Source organism: Arachis ipaensis, chromosome B9 (genome assembly GCF_059453495.1).
Source record: "Arachis ipaensis isolate K30076 ecotype BB chromosome B9, ASM5945349v1, whole genome shotgun sequence".
Lineage (NCBI taxonomy): Eukaryota > Viridiplantae > Streptophyta > Magnoliopsida > Fabales > Fabaceae > Arachis > Arachis ipaensis.
Genome location: NC_142444.1, coordinates 77606390 through 77627511, shown reverse-complemented (window position 1 = coordinate 77627511; position 21122 = coordinate 77606390). Strand labels below are relative to the sequence as shown.

Genomic DNA, 21122 nt, shown 5'->3' with positions numbered 1-21122 from the left:
ACAACCCACTCCAAGAGGAGCAAGGGCGTGATTTAAAGGAACTGAAGCGCCAGAAATTCTCTCTTGAAGGACCAAGCACCTCACAGATTAGAGGAACATCCACTTCCCAAACCTCAAGGTTGTTGAGTTCTAATCTTAGCCTTAACTCTGTGATAACTGTTCTTATTTTAATTTTACCTTAGGAGTCATATAGTAGTAATTAGTATCTATTTTTATTTTATCTCCAATTAAGCTATAGTTTATTTTTCTCATCATCATTAAACATGAATAAAATAGTAGATCTTTTGAATAAGAAGCAATAAAATCTCGAGTTTAAATAAAACAAATTCTAATTGGTTAAATGTGGTGGCAATGCTTTCTGTCTTCTGAATGAATGCTTGAACAGTGCATATGTCTTTTGAATTTGTTGTTTAAGACTGTTAAATATGTTGGCTCTTGAAAGAATGATGAACATGAGACATGTTATTGAGAATCTGAAAAATCATAAAAATGATTCTTGAAGCAAGAAAAAGCAGCAAAGAACAAAGCTTGCAGAAAAAAAAAAAAAAAAGAGATAAAGAAAAAAGAGAAAGCAAGCAGAAAAAGCCAAAGCCCTTAAAACCAAAAGGCAAGGGTAATAAAAAGGATCCCAAGGCTTTGAGCATCAGTGGATAGGAGGGCCAAAAAGGAATAAAATCCTGGCCTAAGCGGCTAAATCAAGCTGTCCCTAACCATGTGCTTGTGGCGTGAAGGTGTCAAGTGAAAACTTGAGACTGAGCGGTTAAAGTCAAGGTCCAAAGCAAAAAGAAGAGTGTGCTTAAGAACTCTGGACACCTCTAATTGGGGACTTTAGCAAAGCTGAGTCACAATCTAAAAGGTTCACCCAATTATGTGTCTGTGGCATTTATGTATCCGGTAGTAATACTGGAAAACAAAGTGCTTAGGGCCACGGCCAAGACTCATAAAGAAGCTGTGTTCAAGAATCATCACACTGAACTAAGAGAATCAATAACACTATCTGAATTCTGAGTTCCTATAGATGCCAATCACTCTGAGCTTCAATGGATAAAGTGAGATGCCAAAACTGTTCAGAAGCAAAAAGCTACTAGTCCCGCTCATCTAATTAGAATCTGAGCTTCAATCAAAAACTCTGAAATATTATTGCTTCTCAACCTATTAGTCTTCTATTTTATTTGTCTAGTTGCTTGAGGACAAGCAACAGTTTAAGTTTGGTGTTGTGATGAGCGGATATTTTATACGCTTTTTGGGGATAATTTCATATAGTTTTGAGTATGTTTTAGTTAGTTTTTAGTCTATTTCCAGTAGTTTTTAGGAAAAATTCATATTACTGGACTTTACTATGAGTTGTGTGTTTTTCTGTAATTTCAGGTATTTTTCTGGCTGAAATTGAAGGAGCTGAGCAAAAATCTGATTCAGGCTGAAAAAGGACTGCTGATGCTGTTGGATTCTGACCTCCCTGCACTCAAAGTGGAGTTTCTGGAGCTACAGAACTCGAAATGGCATGCTTCCAATTGCGTTGGAAAGTAGACATCCAGGGCTTTCCAGCAATATATAATAGTCCATACTTTGCACAAGGATAGACAACGTAAACTGGCGTTCAACGCCAGTTCTCTGTCCAATTCTGGCGTCCAGCGCCAGAAAAGGATCAAAAACTGGAGTTGAACGCCCAAACTGGCATAAAAACTGGCGTTCAACTCCACAAATGGCCTCTGCACGAAATCTCAGCCCCAGCACACACCAAGTGGGCCCCAGAAGTGGATCTCTGCATCATCCATCATAGTCCACTCATATTTTGTAACCCTAGGCTACTGGTTTAGTATTTAAACAACTTTTAGAGACTTATTTTGTATCTCATGACATTTCAGATCTAAACTTTGTATTCTCTGACGGCATGAGTCTCTAAACCCCATTGTTGGGGGTGAGGAGCTCTGCTGTGTCTCAATGAATTAATGCAAGTATTTCTGTTTTCCATTCAAACACGCTTGTTCCTATCTAAGATGTTCATTCGCGCTTAACTGTGATGAAGGTGATGATCTGTGACATTCATCACCTTCCTCAAACCATGAACGTGTGCCTGACAACCACCTCCGTTCTATATCCGATTGAATGAGTATCTCTTAGATTCTTTAATCAGAATCTCCGTGGTATAAGCTAGAACTGATGGCAGCATTCATGAGAATCCGGAAAGTCTAAACCTTGTCTGTGGTATTCCGAGTAGGATTCAAGGATTGAATGACTGTGACGAGCTTCAAACTCCTGAAGGCTGGGCGTTAGTGACGGATGTAAAAGGATAGTAAATCCTATTCCAACCGGATCGAGAACCAACTGGTGATTAGCCGTGCTGTGACAGAGCGCGTGAGCGTAGTTTTCACTGGAAGGATGGAAGGTAGCCATTGACAACGGTGATCCACCAACACACAGCTTGCCATAGGAGGACGTGCGTGCGTGAATCAGAAGACAGAGGAAAGCAGAGATTCAGAAGACAAAGCATCTCCAAAACTCCAACATATTCTCCATTACTACACAACAAGTAACTTTTAATTTATGCTCTACTGGTTATTCATAATTCAACTGATAAACATAATTGATTTCCTGACTAAGATTTACAAGATAACCATAGATTGCTTCAAACCAACAATCTCTGTGGGATTCGACCCTTACTCACGTAAGGTATTACTTGGACGACCCAGTGCACTTGCTGGTCAGTGGCACGCGTTGTGAAAAGTGTGATTCGTGATTTGTGCTACCAGTTATCTCCCCATCTGAGGTTTGGGTGGTTCTTCCAGGATGGATTGTATGTATCACCATACACTTCATTTGGTCCTTGGTTGTGCATATACTGTACTTGCTCTTGTTGTTGTTCTTCTTGAGTTTCTTCACTCTGTCCCCATGTGGTTGATGGTTGGCTGGTGTTAACTGCTGCAACTTGGGGACTATCAATCCTCTTGGCCATTTGCTCAAATTGTTGTTGAATTTGCTGCTACATCATCTTGTTTTGAGCCAGGATTGAATCCACTCCTTCTAGCTCCATTACTCCTCTCCTTTGTGAGGGTTGGCGGCCTCTTTGATGAGCAAAGAAATATTGGTTGTTGGACACCATATCAATGAGTTCTTGAGCCTCTTCTGCAGTTTTCATGAGTTGCAAGGAACCTCCAGCTGAATGATCCAAAGCTTCCTGGGACTTCAGTGTTAAGCCTTCATAGAAGTTTTGAAGCTTCTCCCACTCATTAAACATGGCAGGGGGACATTTCCTGATCAGAGCCTTGTACCTCTCCCATGCCTCATAGATGGGTTCGGCCTCCATTTGTGTAAATGTTTGTACCTCAGCCTTTAACCTTATAATCCTCTGAGGTGGATAAAACTTGGCAAGAAACTTGGTTACCAAATCATCCCAGTTGTTGATGCTGTCCCTTGGAAAGGATTCCAACCATTGAGTGGCCTTGTCCCTGAGAGAAAATGGGAATAACATCAGCTTGTAACTGTCAGGGGGCACTCCATTAGTTTTGACAGTGTTGCATATCCTCAAGAAAGTGGATAAATGTTGGTGTGGATCCTCAAGTGGTCCTCCACCAAAAGAGCAATTGTTCTGAACCAAAGTAATGAGTTGTGGCTTGAGTTCAAAATTGTTAGCATTGACATTTGGAGCCAAGATGCTGCTCCCACAATGTCTAGGATTTGCAAAGGTATAGGAAGCCAAAACTCTCCTCTGGGGTGGGTTGCCATTGTTGTTGTCTTCTCCACCTGGTGGATTGGTTAAATGTTCCTCCATCTCTTGGAATTCTTCGTCTGATTCCTCTTCTCCAACAATATTTTTCCCTCTTTCAGCTCTTCTTAACCTCCTGAGAGTTCTTTCGTCTTGTTCATGAAAATTGGGTATGGTTCTTCTTGTACCTGACATACAAGCAGAGCATGAGAAATGCACAAAACCAATGACACTTCAATTTACTGCCAGATTGAAGTGTTAGTTAGTTTAAGCAAAAAATCAAACAGTTAGTGGGTTAGTCAAAATTAGAGAAAAATAAAGAAAAAGTGCTTGATCTAGATCACCACCTCGCTTAATCATTGTCAATCTAATCAATCCCCGGCAACGGCGCCAAAAACTTGATGAGTATTTTGGTGAAAAATTAATTTCTCCCAAAACACACAAATCTAACCGGCAAGTGTACCGGGTCGCATCAAGTAATAAAAACTCACGGGAGTGAGGTCGATCCCACAGGGATTGAAGGATTGAGCAATTTTAGTTTAGTGGATGATTTAGTCAAGCGAATCGAGTGTTGGTTGGATGATTTGTGATTTGCAGAATGTAAATTGCATGAAAGTAAAGAGAGCAGGAAATTAAATTGCTGAATCTTAAGGAACAAGAAATTAAATGGCAGAAACTTAGAGTGCAAGAAATGTAAATTGCGGAATCTTAAAGTGCAAGGAATGTAAATTGCTTGAAATGTAAAGGGGATTGGGACGTGGATTTGCAGAAATTAAACAAGGAAAAGTTAAATTGCATCAAACAGAAGAGTAAAAGGGATTTGGGATTGGATCGTATCTTATAGCAGAAAAGTAAATGAACATGGAAAGCAAGAAACAGAATGTAAATTGGAGATTTGGATCTCAGGACCCAGAGACTAGAAAACTAAGTCTAGATCTCAATGCCTTCCTAGATCCAATGAAAACAATTGCAAGGGAATTGTAAATTGCAAAGAGAATAGATGAAGAGCAATTAACCGGAAAAGAAATTCAATTAACAGTCAAGAAACAGAGAGATCCAAGATTGAGATTGAAACAGAATTTCTTCAATTCTCCAATCCAAGATCCAAGACAAGTGTAATTGAAATTAAAAGCAATGAAAACAAAGAAATTAAAGATCACTTTATGCCAAAAGCTATGAAAATTCAAAGGAAAAACTCTTCCGGAAAAAGCTCCATTATGACTTGAATTCTATCCTATTTATACACTTTCTTCCAATGATCTTCAAGCCTTGAGTTGGGCCTTTGCTCTTGGTGGAATTGGGTTGAAAGAAGCCTTGGTTGATTGCTCTTGGAGTTTGAAGAAGAACCAAAGTGAACCAATTGAACCGGGTTGGAGTTTTGCAAAAGTTGGAGTAAAAGTTTGAGCCAAAGTTAGGGGTCTAACTTTGGCTCCAACTTTTCATATCAGCTAGCACAATTTGCTGATACCAACGTTGGTGCCAAAGTTAGGGGTCTAACTTTGGCTCCAACGTTGGCCCTTTCTAGTGCACTCATGGCGCCAACGTTAGCCTCCAAGTTAGGGGTCTAACGTTGGCGCAAACTTTTGCTCCTCTCCCTTGTATTTTCATGTGCCAACGTTAGCCTCCAAGTTAGGGGTCTAACGTTGGCGCAAACGTTAGGTGGCCAGGGAGGAGTTTCTCATGCCAACGTTAGCCTCAAAGTTAGGGGGCTAACGTTGGCGCAAACTTTTGGTGCCCAGGGGATAAATTCATGTGCCAACGTTAGCCTCAAAGTTAGGGGGCTAACGTTGGCGCAAACTTTTGGAGCCCAGGGGAGAATTTTCAAGTTCCAACGTTAGCCTCCAAGTTAGGGGGCTAACGTTGGGGCTAACTTTTCAACCAAAAATTTGTGCAAAAGTTTGATGCTAACTTTAGGTCCAGCTTTTTGCTTCCTGGTTCAATTTCACTTATTCCATTGTCCTCTCTTCACTCCTAGCCATTCCTTCTTGCTTCAACCTTTCTCCAAGCTTTCTTCACCTATCATTAATCAACCAAACACATCAAAGCTATGCTCAAAATCATGAGATATTCATTCTTTCATAATATGCAACAAATATAGCATAAAACCTCATGAAATGGCATGAATTCATACATGGTTGATTCAATCAAGGGAAGCATGAAAATCTACTCAACTAGCTTGCTTGTAGCTCAAGAAAGTGCATAATTCTAATGAAAACAAAAGAAAAAGACTAATGAAACTAGGCTAAGATGACTTGTCATCACATACAAGGAAAGCATAATAAATTGCAAGGAAGAATAAACTCTAACAACTACCAATTGCAAAAAAAGTAAATTCACAACTCAAATCATCAATAAAAGAAACATCAAACATCAAATTTCTTTAAATGTAAACCAAATCAAACAAGAGTTCATTGACATAAAAGAGGCATAAAAGGGAAATTAACATGAAAACTAAGAGAATCAAAGTGTAAAAACATGAAATTGTAAAGAAAACAAGATGAGAACAATAATCAAAACCTAGATCTAAGATGGAAATAAGCCTAAGAACCCTAATTCCAAAGAGAAGAGGGAGCTTCTGTCTCTAGAAACTAAACTACATGATGCTATTCTACAACTAAGTGCTCCCCCTTTGCTCAAGCTTTAATTCTACATGAAATACCCTCAGAAACGAGTTGGATTTGGGCATGGGCAGCTCAGAAATTGCCCCCAGCGATTTCACTTTAAGTGGGTCACGTGCCGAGCATCACACGTACGCGTGTGTGATGCGTGCACGTCGCTGGCCAAAACTTCTATTCACGTGTACGCGTGAGTGACGCGTGCGCGTGGCATGTAAATCTTCAATGAACGTGTACGCGTGCATGACGCATGCGCGTGCATGACGCGTGCACGTGGCCCTCAATTCTCCAAAAACTCATTTCTTCATGAATTCTCCACTTTGCATGCTTTTCTCTTCATTTCTTCCATCCGATACTTGCCTTATGAACCTAAAATCACTCAACAAATACATCAAGGCATCGAATGGAATTAAATTGAATTACAATCACTAGTTTAAGGGCATAAAAAGCATGTTTTTACACTTAAGCACAATTTAAGGGAGAATTACAAAACCATGCTATTTCATTGAATAAATGTGGGAAAAGGTGATAAAATCCCCCAAAATAAGCACAAGATAAACCACAAAATTGGGGTTTATCAAACCTCCCCACACTTAAACCAAGCATGTCCTCATGCTAAACTCAAGAATGAAACAAAGGGTATCAACATTTATTCAATGTAAACTACCTAAATGCAAATACCTATATGATATATCTAATCAAATGCAAGTACTTGGTCAAAATAAATCAATTCCCAAGAAAGCATATACAAGTACAAGGGCTAAAGCACTAGCAATCAAAGAAAATCCACAATTGAATTAAATTATTGAAAAGATTTGACAAACTTGCAAGAAAAGATGATCATAGGTGGAAGCAAGTAATTGAGCGATCAAACCCTCACCGCATGTGTATCCGCTCTAGTCACTCAAGTGTATGGGGTTGATTCACTCAATTCTCCCCTAATCATGCTTTCCATGATTTGTTTTTCATCTAACAATCAACAACTATTTCATGCATACATTCAAATATCATGAGGACTTCCCATAGGTTGTAAACTTGTAATGGGGCTACGGTCAAGGTAAGGATGCATATGGTCAAGTGAGCTTGAGATTTGAATCTTTGATTAACATAAACTTCGCACCTAACCTATATAACAACCTATATAATTTCAAAGCTAACTTACCTACCCATTCTTCACTTTTTCACACACTCATGCATTCTCTCCTTGATCACCACACATATGCATTGATTTTTATTGAACTTTACTTTGGGGCATTTTGTCCCCTTTTTATTACTTTTCTTTTTTGTTTTTCTCAATTTTTTTTAAACTAAAATATACACAAAAGCATCAATGCATATGGTATAAACATAATTGATACATGAATATGTACCCATTCCCATGATTTTAAACAAAACCACAAAATACACTTTTATCTCTACCTAATGTTCCCAACTTCCCCAAAATTAAATGATAAACACTCTCACTAGCCTAAGCTAATCAAAGATCCAAACAAGGGACGTTTATTGTTTTTCATTCAGGGCTTGTAATATGCTAAAATTGAGAACAAATGGGTTTAGCAGCGGCTCAAAGTTGGTTAACAATGGAAGATAAAAGGTAAGGCTATTTGGGTAAGTGAGCTATTTGAAACAATGGCCTCAATCATATAAGTGCATGTATACACAAAATAATGGACATAAAGAATTAAACAAATCAAAGATTACAATCATAGAAAGAGAATAATGCACACAAGAATGAAAATAAGTGGTTGTATGATGTAACCACAAAATTAGGCTCAATTCTCACATGCTTGTTTTCTTAGCTCAAAAATCATGTTCCACAATATATGTAATTCAAGCAAGTTCTAAAAAAATTTTTTTTTTCAATTAATTGGGATGCCTTATAGATAAATTTCTTGAAAAATTTTATTATTTCGACTAAGCTTATTATATATATATATATATATATATATATATATATATGCAAAACAAGAGAATGCCACTAAAATCCTAAAGGACCTAAGAATGAAATGCAAAAGTGTTGGGATTAGAAATTTTCATCCCCAAAACACCGATTGGTCGGACGACCTCCCCACACTTAAAAGTTTGCACCGTCCTCGGTGCATCCGAAGATGAGCAAGGGAGTATGGCGACTCTCCGGGTTGCTACCTTCAGCTGGTAGGTGATGAACGTAATATTCTCATGCTGGATTAGAAATTAACAATGATTTCGATCGTGACTATAGTCTAACCAACATGCAAATATCGCATCAAACAATTCTAAAATCTATGACCGAGAGTATTGATCCCGAGTCGTTCTCCCAAGGAATTGCCTTAGAATGCACATCATTGATTAGGAAGTCTTTGGTGGTTTTGAGAGTTGGTGTAAGAATTCAAACTAACAAAAGTAGACAACAATTAATTGAGATAAAAGCCTTGGCCAAGGGTGAGTATTGGAAGTTCCATCATTGTAGTTTCCTTCAATTGTGATAAGAATTAATTATTGCTTCACTTAGTTATCCCTCTAATAATGGAGGAAAGTCAAGTGAAAGTAACTAACTTGAGTCACAAGTCTTAGTCTTACCCTAAGGAAGTCTAGCTTTAGTCCACTCCAAGTTAGTTAGCAATTCTCAATTCCTAATCAACAATTGATATCCACTACTCAAGTGTCTCCAATAACTCAACCCCTAAGCCAAGTAAGGGAAATCTACTCCATAGATAGGGTTGTCATTTTCACAAACAATTGGTAGGCAATCAAAGAAGACATGATGAAATTGAGAGAAAAGAATTGAATTAAAGCTATCTAATCCAAGCAATCCTCAACAATCAAGCAATTGAATGAAATTCCTCAATTCATTAATCAAAATTCAAAGTAACAAAGTCAGAAAATCTAGATCTAAGAGATTGAATCAAAGGAATACTAATTGAGAGTAGAAGAAGAGTAGATCTACAACTTGTATCAAAGTAAAAGTGAATTAGTAATGGATCTCACCAAGAATTCAAAGGAGAATTGCAATAGAGAAAGTAAAATCATAGAGAGAAGTTGGAGTTTCTCTCTCTAAAAGCCAAAATGTAACTAACTACCAAAAATATCTAGAATTATATCTAATTGTCTCAATTCCCTTAATCCTTGGTCTTCTTATGCTTTTCCCGTCAGAATTCTGCCCCAAAAAAGGGCCTTCCCTTGCCTAAAATTGCTGGCCACGTTTTCTTCTTAAAAAATCACGTGCAGCTATCGGCGCTTACGTGCACAGTGCACGTACGCGTCCCTGGGGCTTTTTGCGAGTGTGCGCGCATCGAAGGATTTCTGGCCCAACCATATAAATGTGCTGGCTTCTCGTTCGGCTCCACTGCGCTGGCTCTGGGGGTGCACATCTGCGCATACGCGTACGGTGCGCGTGCGCAGCCATGCCCAAATTTCAAAACTCTAGTTTATTCCATGCTCCTTCCATTCATGCATGCTTCCTTCATCCCTCTTAGCCATTTTTTCATCCAAGAAGCATGTTTTCATCTATGAGGCAAAATTTAGGAAGGAACACAAAATCATGCATTTTTATATGAATAAGTGTGGAAGATCATTGATAAAACCTTTAAAATCTATACATGATAAACCCTAAAAAAGGGGTTTATCAACCTCCCCACACTTAAACTATAGCATGTCCTCATGCTAAAGAAAAGCAAAAGATCAAGGGATCACAAGAGAATGAGACTCACGGGATGCAATCTACTTTCATGAATGCAACTAGGGTGTATGCTACTATCTACTTGGTTAAAAGCAATTCAATCTTCCTAGAATATATATATGCACATAGGGTAAGATGATGGGCAATGTATGAACTCTACCAACTCTAGTAATCAAAGTGAAATATGCGTAGCTTGCATGAAAAACGCTCGTGAGAGCCGGGAACAAGGTATTGAAGTTCGAACCCCTCACCGGAAGTGTTTGCACTCTGTTCGCTCGGTGTATATGGTTGATCACTCAATCCTCCCCTATTTCAAGCTCTTCCAAAATTTGTTTTTCCTCTAACAATCAACAATTGCTCTATGCATGCATACATATATCATGAGGTCTTTCCTTAGGTTGTAATAGGGTTAGGGTTAAGGTAGGGTTATATATTTGGCTAAGTGGCTAAAAATTGAATCCTTTGATTAACTTAAGCTCCCCACCTAGCCTATATAACATCCTATACAATTATGTACTAACCTAACTACCCATTCCTCACTCTTTCACATACTCATGCATTTACTTTTGATCGTTATAAATATGCATTGATTTACCTTTAAGTCTTACTTTAGGGCATTTTGTCCCCCTCTTTTTTTTTTCTTCTTTTCTTTTCTTGCTTTGTTTGTTTCTTTTCTTTTTTTTTATTATTATATTATTTTCCCTTTTTGTTTTGTCTCTTCTTTGTTTTCTCCATTTTTTTCTTCTTTTTTTCAATGCATATGGTCTACACATTTGGTCAACACATGAGTGTGTATCCTCTTCCCAATATTTTCAACAAAATCAACAACATGCTCTTACCTCAACCAATGTCCCCCCTCCCCCGGTTTTCCCACACTTAAATGACACACACACTCAAGCCTAAGCTATTCAAGGATTCAAATAGGGACATTCATGGTTTTCCACCATTGGCTTGTAATGTGCTAACATTAAGAATAAGTGGGTTAAGCGCAGGCTCAAAGTTGGTTGCAAAGGTTGTTATAAGGTAAGGTCATTTGGGTAAGTGGGTAAGTGAATTGACGGCCTCAATCATGTACATGCATTCATACGTATAACAATGGACATATAGAGTCAAACAAATTAAAGATCACAATCGTAGAGAGAGAACAATGCACACAAGAAGGAAGGTAAGTGGCTAGAAGATGTAGCCACGCAATTAGGCTCAAAACTCACTTGCTTGTGTTCTTGGCTCAAAATCCATGTTCCAAATTACATTCTTCAAACAAGTTTAGCATAAAAAATTCTCAAAATTTTCAAAATTGGTATGGTTATCCTAAAATTCTAGTTTCTTAAGAAAGAAGTCATTACTCTAGCCAAGTGGACTTATTAAGATATAACAATCATGCAAAGGATGTCAAAAAAAAAATGAAAAAACTTAATCATGCAATCTATCCTAGTTAACAAAAGAGATTCAAAATTTATTCGGGTGTTACCTATGGAGACCGGTCGGCTGACCGACCTCCCCACACTTAGAAGTTGGCACGGTCCTCCGTGCCTTGAGTGAGACGTAGTGGTTGATCGGCTTTCGAGTGTCCACCATCTTCTCCATTATTGCTATCTTCATTATTGGTGCCGGTGGACGTGGAAATTTCCGGTTCTTCCATAGGTGGTGCTAGGCAACTTAGAAGCTTCTTGACAAAAGTGTATCGGCGTTGGTTTCGCCATTCATAACGATTGAGCTTCTTGTGGAGGTCCTCTATGCATTGCATGGATGATTTTGGTGGTGCGGTTGAAGTGGTGGGAGTGCTCATGGGGATGGATAAATTTGGATCCTCGGTGTCCACCGGAGGGTTGATGTATCTCCCGGTTGGAACAACATCGCCGTCTATTGGGATCATGGCCCTCCGATCCTTAGTCTCTCGGGGGACACTGGCTGCGACAACTAAGTCGGTCACCAAAGAGGGGAAGGGTAGGTTTCCTTTAGCGTGGATGCGGCCCATAGCTTGGCGAATGAGACAGGGGGTATGCACCGGTCTCTCTGTGAGGACACACCAAACAAACAAGGCTAACTCGGCAGTGATAGATGAGCCATGGGTGCTTGGAAGCACATAATGGTCTAGAATTTGGGCCCATGCCTGAGCCTCCCTGGTGAGAAAACGTGCGGTGATGCCCTTGGGCCGGGGTCTCATCCTTCCCCGAATCCAGAATGATTCGGGTATGGCAATAACCCTGAGGATGGCATCCCAGTCAAACCCATATTCGCATCGTGCCGACAAAATCTCTTGATATGCATCAACCCCTTCCGCTAAAGGTCCGGTCTTAAGCACACTTTGAATGGCCTCCTCTGTGACGGAAACTTGTCTTCGGCGTACAAATACCGATGTAAGGGATGATGAGTGGTAATTGGTGTAAAATTCGACCACCCAGGACAAGTTTGCTTCACATGGCTTCCTCAATAGGAACTTCTATTGCCGCCGCTCGATGCGGGGCATCATAAGCGGAATGACATGAGCCGGTGGGGCTAGAAGAGGCTCCGCATGATAGCTCCTTTCTTTGATCATGGGGTAGACAAGTTTGCAATAGTGGTTGGGGAACTTGTTCAGATCCCTCGCCGGGTTGTCCTTTTCCAAAACATCAATGTTAGCAACGCTCCTTGTCTTATTGAGGACGGGCTTGGCTCTAGGCGCTTGGTGTGCTTTACTAGTAGACCGGGGAGGTGCCTTTTTGGACACCTTTTGTTGGTCTCTCTTGATAATTATCCTAGAAAAGAGGGAAAGGTGATGAGATTAAACTCAAAAAAGAACCAAGAAATAATAATCACGCAAGCGATAAAGCATAAGAGAATAAGTGACTTAGATACATGACAGCTGCAACATGTAACTAAGGCAATAATGAATACCGTGGCCAATCACTAGCATGTGATGTAGGGGTGATATAGGCATGCAAACAAGAAGCATGAGAAGCATACACTTTCAACATCAATAACAAGAATTAAGTGTTAAGGGATGAGCATGTGGAAATGAAGCAAGAAGAGTAGTAAGCTCAATGCGCATGTGAATAAGCAAGTGAATGAGAAAGGACACTAAATGAGACACACTAAGTCAAATTTAACCTCAAAAAGTCATCTATGCCTTTCATCAAACACTTGGTGTGCATCCCTTTTTATGACAAAAATAAAGGAAGTGTGACGATGTAACATTCCACAAAGCATTATTAATCATCATAGTATACCACATATTGCAAGGAAGAGCAATTAATACAATTCAACTCATTAATGCAAAAGTAATCCTCACTTTAACACCCATAAGAAAATGAAAAAGAAGGAAAAAAACAAAAAAAAAATCTATGCTTTTACCACACCAAACTTAGAATGTTGCTCGCCCTCGAGCAAAAGAAGAAGGAATAGAAGAAGAAGAAGAAGATATGGAGGAGATGGAGGGAGGTGTGTATTCGGCCATATGGGTGTGATTGGGTGGGGAAGAGATGTTGAATTTTGAAGGTCAATAGGTGTATGGATGTGAGTGGTAAAGGGTTAACAGAAGGGATGGTCATGAATGGAGAGAGAGAGGGTGAGGTGGGTGGGGATCCTGTGGGGACCACAGATCCTGAGATGATCCTGTGGGGTCCACAGATCTTGAGGTGTCAAGGCATTTACATCCCTGCACCAATTTAGGCATGCAAAATGCCCTTGCACACAACTCTGGGCGTTCAGCGCCAGGTTGGTGCCCATTTTGGGCGTTCAACGCCCATTTGTTGCCATTTCTGGCGTTGAACGCCAAAACCATGCTTGTTCTGGGCGTTCAGCACCAGGATGCTGCCCATTTTGGGCGTTCAGCGCCAGAACCATTCTCTGTTCTGGCGTTGAACGCCAGGGAGATGCTTCCTCCAGGGTGTGATTTTTCTTCTGCTGTTTTTGATTCCGTTTTCAATTTTTATATTTATTTTGTGACTCCACATGATCATGAACCTATAAAGACATATAACTAAGAAAAATATAGTTAGATAAATAAAAATTGGGTTGCCTCCCAACAAGCGCTTCTTTAATGTCAATAGCTTGACAGTGGGCTCTCATGGAGCCTCACAGATGTTCAGAGCATTGTTGAGACTCTCCAACACCAAACTTAGAGTTTGATTGTGGGGGCTCTGGTTGACTCTATTTTGAGAGAAGCTTTTCATGCTTCCTCTTCATGGTTGCAGAGGGAGATCCTTGAGTTTTAAACACAAGGGAGTCCTCATTCCATTGAAGGACTAGTTCACCTCTATCAACATCAATCACAGCTCTTGCTGTGGCTAGGAAAGGTCTTCCTAGGATGATAGATTCATCCTCTTCCTTTCAAGTATCTAGGACTATGAAATCAGCAGGGACGTAAAGGCCTTCAACCTTTACTAACACGTCCTCAACTTTTCCATAAGCCTGTTTTCTTGAATTGTCTGCCATTTCTAATGAGATTTTAGTAGCTTGCACCCCATAGATTCCCAGTTTCTCTATTACAGAGAGGGGCATGAGGTTTATCCCTGAACCAAGGTCACACAGAGCCTTAAAAATCATGGTGCCTATAGTACAAGGTATTATGAACTTTCCAGGATCCTGTCTCTTCTGAAGCAATGTCAGTTGATCTAGATCACTTAGTTCATTGATGAACAAGGGAGGTTCAACTTCCCAAGTATCAATGCCAAATAATTCGGCATTCAGCTTCATGATTGCACCAAGAAACTTGGCTGTTTGCTCTTCAGTAACATCCTCATTCTCTTCAGAAGAGGAATACTCATCAGAGCTCATGAAGGGCATAAGGAGGTTCAATGGAATCTCTATGGTCTCTAGATGAGCCTCAGAGTCCTTTGGTTCCTCAGAGGGAAGCTCCTTATTGGTCACTGGACGTTGGTGCATGAAATTGTGATCTCCAGGCTCGAACAAATCCTGGCAACGTGAGCAACTTGGTGCGCGTAATCATGATTACACACTCATAATTTGTCACAACTTCGATACAACTAACCAGCAAGTGCACTGGGTCGTCCAAGTAATACCTTACGTGAGTAAGGGTCGAATCCCACGGAGATTGTTGGTATGAAGCAAGCTATGGTCACCTTGTAGATTTCAGTCAGGCAGATATAAATGGTTATGTGGTTTTCGAAAATAATATAATAAAATAGGGATAGAAATACTTATGTAATTCATTGGTGAAAATTTCAGATAAGCGAATGGAGATGCTTTCGTTCCTCTGAACCTCTGCTTTCCTGCTATCTTCATCCAATCAGTCTTACTCCTTTCCATGGCTGGCTCTATGCAAGGGCATCACCGTTGTCAGTGGCTACATCCCCTCCTCTTAGTGAAAGATATGCTCACATGCTCTGTCACAGCACGGCCAATCATCTGTCGGTTCTCGATCATGCTGGAATAGGATTCCCTCCTTTTGCGTCTGTCACTAACGCCCAGCACTCGCGAGTTTGAAGCTCGTCACAGTCATTCAGTCATTGAATCCTACTCGGAATACCACAGACAAGGTTTAGACTTTCCGGATTCTCTTGAATGCCGCCATCATTCTAGCTTACGCCACGAAGATTCCGGTTAGGAGATCTAAGAGATATTCATTCTAGCTTATTTCATGTAGAACAGAAGTGTTTGTCAGGCACGCGTTCATAAGGGAGATGGATGATGAGCGTCACACATAATCATCACCTTCATCACGTTCTTGGGTGCGAATGGATATCTTAGAAGCGAAATAAGATGAATTGAATAGAAAACAGTAGTACTTGCATTAATCTTTGAGGAACAGCAGAGCTCCACATCTTAATCTATGGAGTGTAGAAACTCTACCGTATGAAAATACATAAGTGAAGGTCCAGGCATGGCCGAGATGGCCAGCCCCCTTGATCTAAGAACAATGCGTTCCAAGATGATCCTAAGATCCTAAGATGATCAAAAGATGCCTAATACAATAGTAAAAGGTCCTATTTATAATAAACTAGTCACTAGGGTTTACATGAGTAAGTAATTGATGCATAAATCCACTTCCGGGGCCCACTTGGTGTGTGTTTGGGCTGAGCTTAAGTGTAGCACGTGCAGAGGCCATTTGTGGAGTTGAACACCAGTTTCTATGCCAGTTTGGGCGTTCAACTCTGGTTTTAGATCCTTTTCTGGCGCTGGACGCCAGATTTGGGCAGAAGGCTGGCGTTGAACGCCAGTTTACGTCGTCAATTCTTGGCCAAAGTATGGACTATTATATATTTCTGGAAAGCTCTGGATGTCTACTTTCCAATTCAATTGGAAGCGCGCCATTTCGAGTTCTGTAGCTCTAGAAAATCCACTTTGAGTGCAGGGAGGTCAGAATCCAACAGCATCAGCAGTCCTTTTTCAACCTCTGAATCTGATTTTTGCTCAAGTCCCTCAATTTCAGCCAGAAAATACCTAAAATCACAGAAAAACATACAAACTCATAGTAAAGTCCAGAAATGTGAATTTAACATAAAAACTTATGAAAACATCCCTAAAAGTAACTAGATCCTACTAAAAACATACTAAAAACAATGTCAAAAAGCGTATAAATTATCCGCTCATCACAACACCAAACTTAAATTGTTGCTTGTCCCCAAGCAACTGAAAATCAAAATAGGATAAAAAGAATAGAATATACTATAAATTCCAAACTATCAATGAAACAGAGCTTCAATCATATGAGCGGGACTTATAGCTTTTTGCCTCTTGAATAGTTTTCGCATCTCACTTTATCCATTGAGGTTCAGAATGATTGGCATCTATAGGAACTTCAGATTTCGAATAGTGTTATTGGCTCTCCTAGTTCAGTATGATGATTCTTGAACACAGCTTCTTTATGAGTCTTGGCCGTGGCCCTAAGCACTTTGTTTTCCAGTATTACCACTGGATACATAAATGCCACAAACACATAATTGGGTGAACCTTTTCAGATTGTGACTCAGCTTTGCTAAAGTCCCCAATTAGAGGTGTCCAGGGTTCTTAAGCACACTCTTTTTTTGCTTTGGACCTTGACTTTAACCGCTTAGTCTCAAGTTTTCACTTGACACCTACACGCCACAAGCACATGGTTAGGGACAGCTTGGTTTAGCCGCTTAGACCAGGATTTTATTCCTTTAGGCCCTCCTATCCACTGATGCTCAAAGCCTTGGGATCCTTTTTATTTGCCCTTGCCTTTTGGTTTTAAGGGTTATTGGCTTTTTCTGCTTGCTTTTTCTTTTTCTTTCTATTTTTGTTTTTTTTTTTCGCCTATTTTTTTTTTCTGCAAGCTTTGTTCTTTGCTGCTTTTTCTTGCTTCAAGAATCATTTTTATGATTTTTCAGATTATCAAATAACATGTCTCCTAGTCATCATTCTTTCAAGAGCCAACATATTTAACATTCTTAAACAACAACTTCAAAAGACATATGCACTGTTCAAGCATACATTCAGAAAACAAGAAGCATTGTCACCACATCAATATAATTAAGCTAAGCTCAAGGATAAATTCAAAACTCATGTACTTCTTGTTCTTTTGATTTAAAACAGTTTTTATTTAAGAGAGGTGATGGATTCATAGGACATTTATAACTTTAAGACATAATTACTACTACTAATGATCATGTAATGAAGACACAAACATAGATAGGCACATAACATAGAAAATGAAAAACAGAGAAAGTAAGAACAAGGAATGAGTCCACCTTAGTGATGTCCTTGAGCTCTTCTATGTCTCTTCCTTGTCTTTGCTGCTCCTCCTTCATTGCTTTTAGATCTTCTCTGATTTCATGAAGGATGATGGAGTGCTCTTGATGTTCCACCCTTAGTTGCTTCCAATAATTGTGTGGAAGAAAATGTATCCCCTGAGGTATCTCAGGGATCTCTTGATTTGTAGTAAAATGTTCTACCACTGAGCTATAGACCCTTGATGGAAGCTTTTGTCTTCCCTTTCCTCTTTCTAGAGGCTTCTCTGGCCTTAGGTGCCATCAATGGTTATGGAAAAAAACAAAAAAGCTATGCTTTTTACCACACCAAACTTAGAATGTTGCTCGCCCTCGAGCAAAAGAAGAAAGAATAGAAGAATTAGAAGAAGATATGGAGGAGATGGAGGGAGATGTGTATTCGGCCATATGGGTGGGATTGGGTGGGAAAGAGATGTTGAATTTTGAAGGAAAGTGGGTGTTTGGATGTGAGTGGTAAAGAGTTAATAGGGAAGAGTGTTTAATGGGAATAAATAGAGGATGATTGAGAAGAGAGAAGAGAGTGAGTGGAGGTAGGTGGGGATCCTGTGGGGTCCACAGATCCTGAGGTGATCCTGTGAGGTCCACAGATCTTGAGGTGTCAAGGCATTTACATCCCTGCACCAATTTAGGCATGCAAAATGCCTTTGCACACAACTCTGGGCGTTCAGCGCCAGGTTGGTGCCCATTTTGGGCGTTCAACGCCCATTTGCTGCCATTTCTGGCCGCCAGAACCATGCTTGTTCTGGGCGTTCAGCGCCAGGATGCTCCCATTCTGGGCGTTCAGCGCCAGAACTATGCTCTGTTCTGGCATTTGAACGCCAGACAGATGCTCCTCCAGGGTGTGATTTTTCTTCTGCTGTTTTTGATTCCGTTTTTGAATTTTTTGCATATTTTGTGACTCCACATGATCATGAACCTAAGAAAACATGAAAAACAATAAAAATAAGAATTAGATAAACATTGGGTTGCCTCCCAACAAGCGCTTCTTTAATGTCAATAGCTTGACAGTGGGCTCTCATGGAGCCTCACAGATGTGCAGAGCTTTGTTGAGACTCTCCAACACCAAACTTAGAGTTTGGATATGGGAGTTCAACACCAAACTTAGAGTTTGGTTGTGGCCTCCCAATACCAAACTTAGAGTTTGACTGCGGGGGCTCTGGTTGACTCTGCTTGGAGAGAAGCTTTTTCTGCTTCCTCCCCATGGTTGCAGAGGGAGATCCTTGAGTTTTAAACACAAGGGAGTTCTCATTCCATTGAAGGCATATTTCACCTCTGTCAACATTAATCACAGCTCTTGTTGTGGCCAGGAAAGGTCTTCCTAGGATGATGGATTCATCCTCTTCCTTTCCAGTATCCAGGACTATGAAATCAGCAGGGATGTAAAGGCCTTCAACCTTTACTAACACGTCCTCTACTTGTCCATAAGCCTGTTTTCTAGAGCTGTCTGCCATCTCTAATGAGATTTTAGCAGCTTGCACCCCATAGATTCCCAGTTTCTCTATTACAGAGAGGGGCATGAGGTTTATTCCTGAACCAAGGTCACACAGAGCCTTAAAGATCATGGTGCCTATGGTACATGGTATTATGAACTTTCCAGGATCCTGTCTCTTCTGAGGCAATGTCAGTTGATCCAGATCACTTAGTTCATTGATGAACAAGGGAGGTTCAACTTCCCAAGTATCAATGCCAAATAATTTGGCATTCAGCTTCATGATTGCACCAAGAAACTTGGCAGTTTGCTCTTCAGTAACATCCTCATTCTCTTCAGAAGAGGAATACTCATCAGAGCTCATGAAGGGCATAAGGAGGTTCAATGGAATCTCTATGGTCTCTAGCTGAGCCCCAGAGTCCTTTGGTTCCTCAGAGGGAAGCTCCTTATTGATCACTGGACATCCCAAGAGGTCTTCCTCCTTGGGATTCACGTCCTCTCCTCTCCTTACAGGTTCGGCCATGGCGCTTATGTCAATGGCCTTGCACTCTCCTTTTGGGTTCTCTTCTGTATTGCTTGGGAGAGTACTAGGAGGGATTTCAGTGATCCTTTTACTCAGCTGGCCCACTTGTGCTTCCAGATTTCTAATGGAAGACCTTGTTTCATTCATGAAACTTACAGTGGCCTTAGATAGATCAGAGACTAGATTTGCTAAATTAGAAGCATTTTGTTCAGAGTTCTCTGTCTGTTGCTGAGTTGATGATGGAAAAGGTTTGCTATTGCTAAACCTGTTTCTTCCACCATTATTAAAGCCTTGTTGGGGCTTTTGATCCTTCCATGAGAAATTTGGATGATTTCTCCATGTTGAGTTATAGGTGTTTCCATAAGGTTCACCTAAGTAATTTACCTCTGCTATTGCAGGGTTCTCAGGATCATAGGCTTCTTCTTCAGAAGATGCCTCTTGAGTGCTGTTGGATGCAGCTTGCATTCCATGCAGACTCTGAGAAATCATATTGACTTGCTGAGTCAATATTTTATTCTGAGCCAATATGGCATTCAGAGTATCAACCTCAAGAACTCCCTTCTTCATAGGCGTCCCATTGCTCACAGGATTCCTTTCAGAAGTGTACATGAACTGGTTATTAGCAACCATGTCAATGAGTTCTTGAGCTTCTGCAGGCGTTTTCTTTAGGTGAATGGATCCACCTGTAGAAGTATCCAATGACATCTTTGATAACTCAGATAAACCATCATAGAATATATCCAGGATGGTCCATTCTGAAAGCATGTCAGAAGGACACTTTTTGGTCAACTGTTTGTATCTTTCCCAAGCTTCATAGAGGGATTCACCTTCTTTCTGTCTGAAGGTTTGAACATCCGCTCTAAGCTTGCTCAGCTTTTGAGGAGGAAAGTACTTGGCTAAGAAAGCCGTGACCAGCTTATCCCAAGAGTTCAGGCTATCTTTAGGTTGAGAATCCAACCATAATCTAGCTCTGTCTCTTACAGCAAAAGGGAAAAGCATGAGCCTGTAGACTTCAGGATCTATTCCATTAGTCTTAACAGTATCACATATCTGCAAGAATTCAGTTAAGAACTGAAAAGGATCTTCAGATGGAAGTCCATGAAACTTGCAGTTCTGCTGCATCAGAGAAACTAATTGAGGTTTCAGCTCAAAGTTGTTTGCTCCAATGGCAGGAATGGAGATGCTTCTTCCATGTAAATTGGAATTAGGTGCAGTAAAGTCACCAAGCATCTTCCTTATATTATTATTATTTTCGGCTGCCATCTCCTCTGCCTGTTTGAAAATTTCTGAAAGGTTATCTCTGGATTGTTGTATTTTAGCTTCTCTTAATTTTCTCTTCAGAGTCCTTTCAGGTTCTGGATCTGCTTCCACAAGAATGTTCTTATCCTTGCTCCTGCTCATATGACAAGGAAGAATGGCCAGAAAAATGATAATAATAATAATAGAGATCCTTTATACCACAGTATAGGGATCCCTTTGTGAGTGGAAGAAAAGATGGGGAGA

At 40.2% G+C, this 21122-nt stretch overlaps 1 non-coding gene across 1 annotated transcript; it reads left to right on the top strand.

The window, feature by feature from the left end:
• Window positions 1-20378: 20378 nt before the first annotated feature.
• Window positions 20379-20486, top strand: LOC148545098 (small nucleolar RNA R71). The gene has a single exon (XR_015901363.1). It is a non-coding gene; the product is annotated as a small nucleolar RNA R71 (small nucleolar RNA).
• Window positions 20487-21122: the final 636 nt, after the last annotated feature.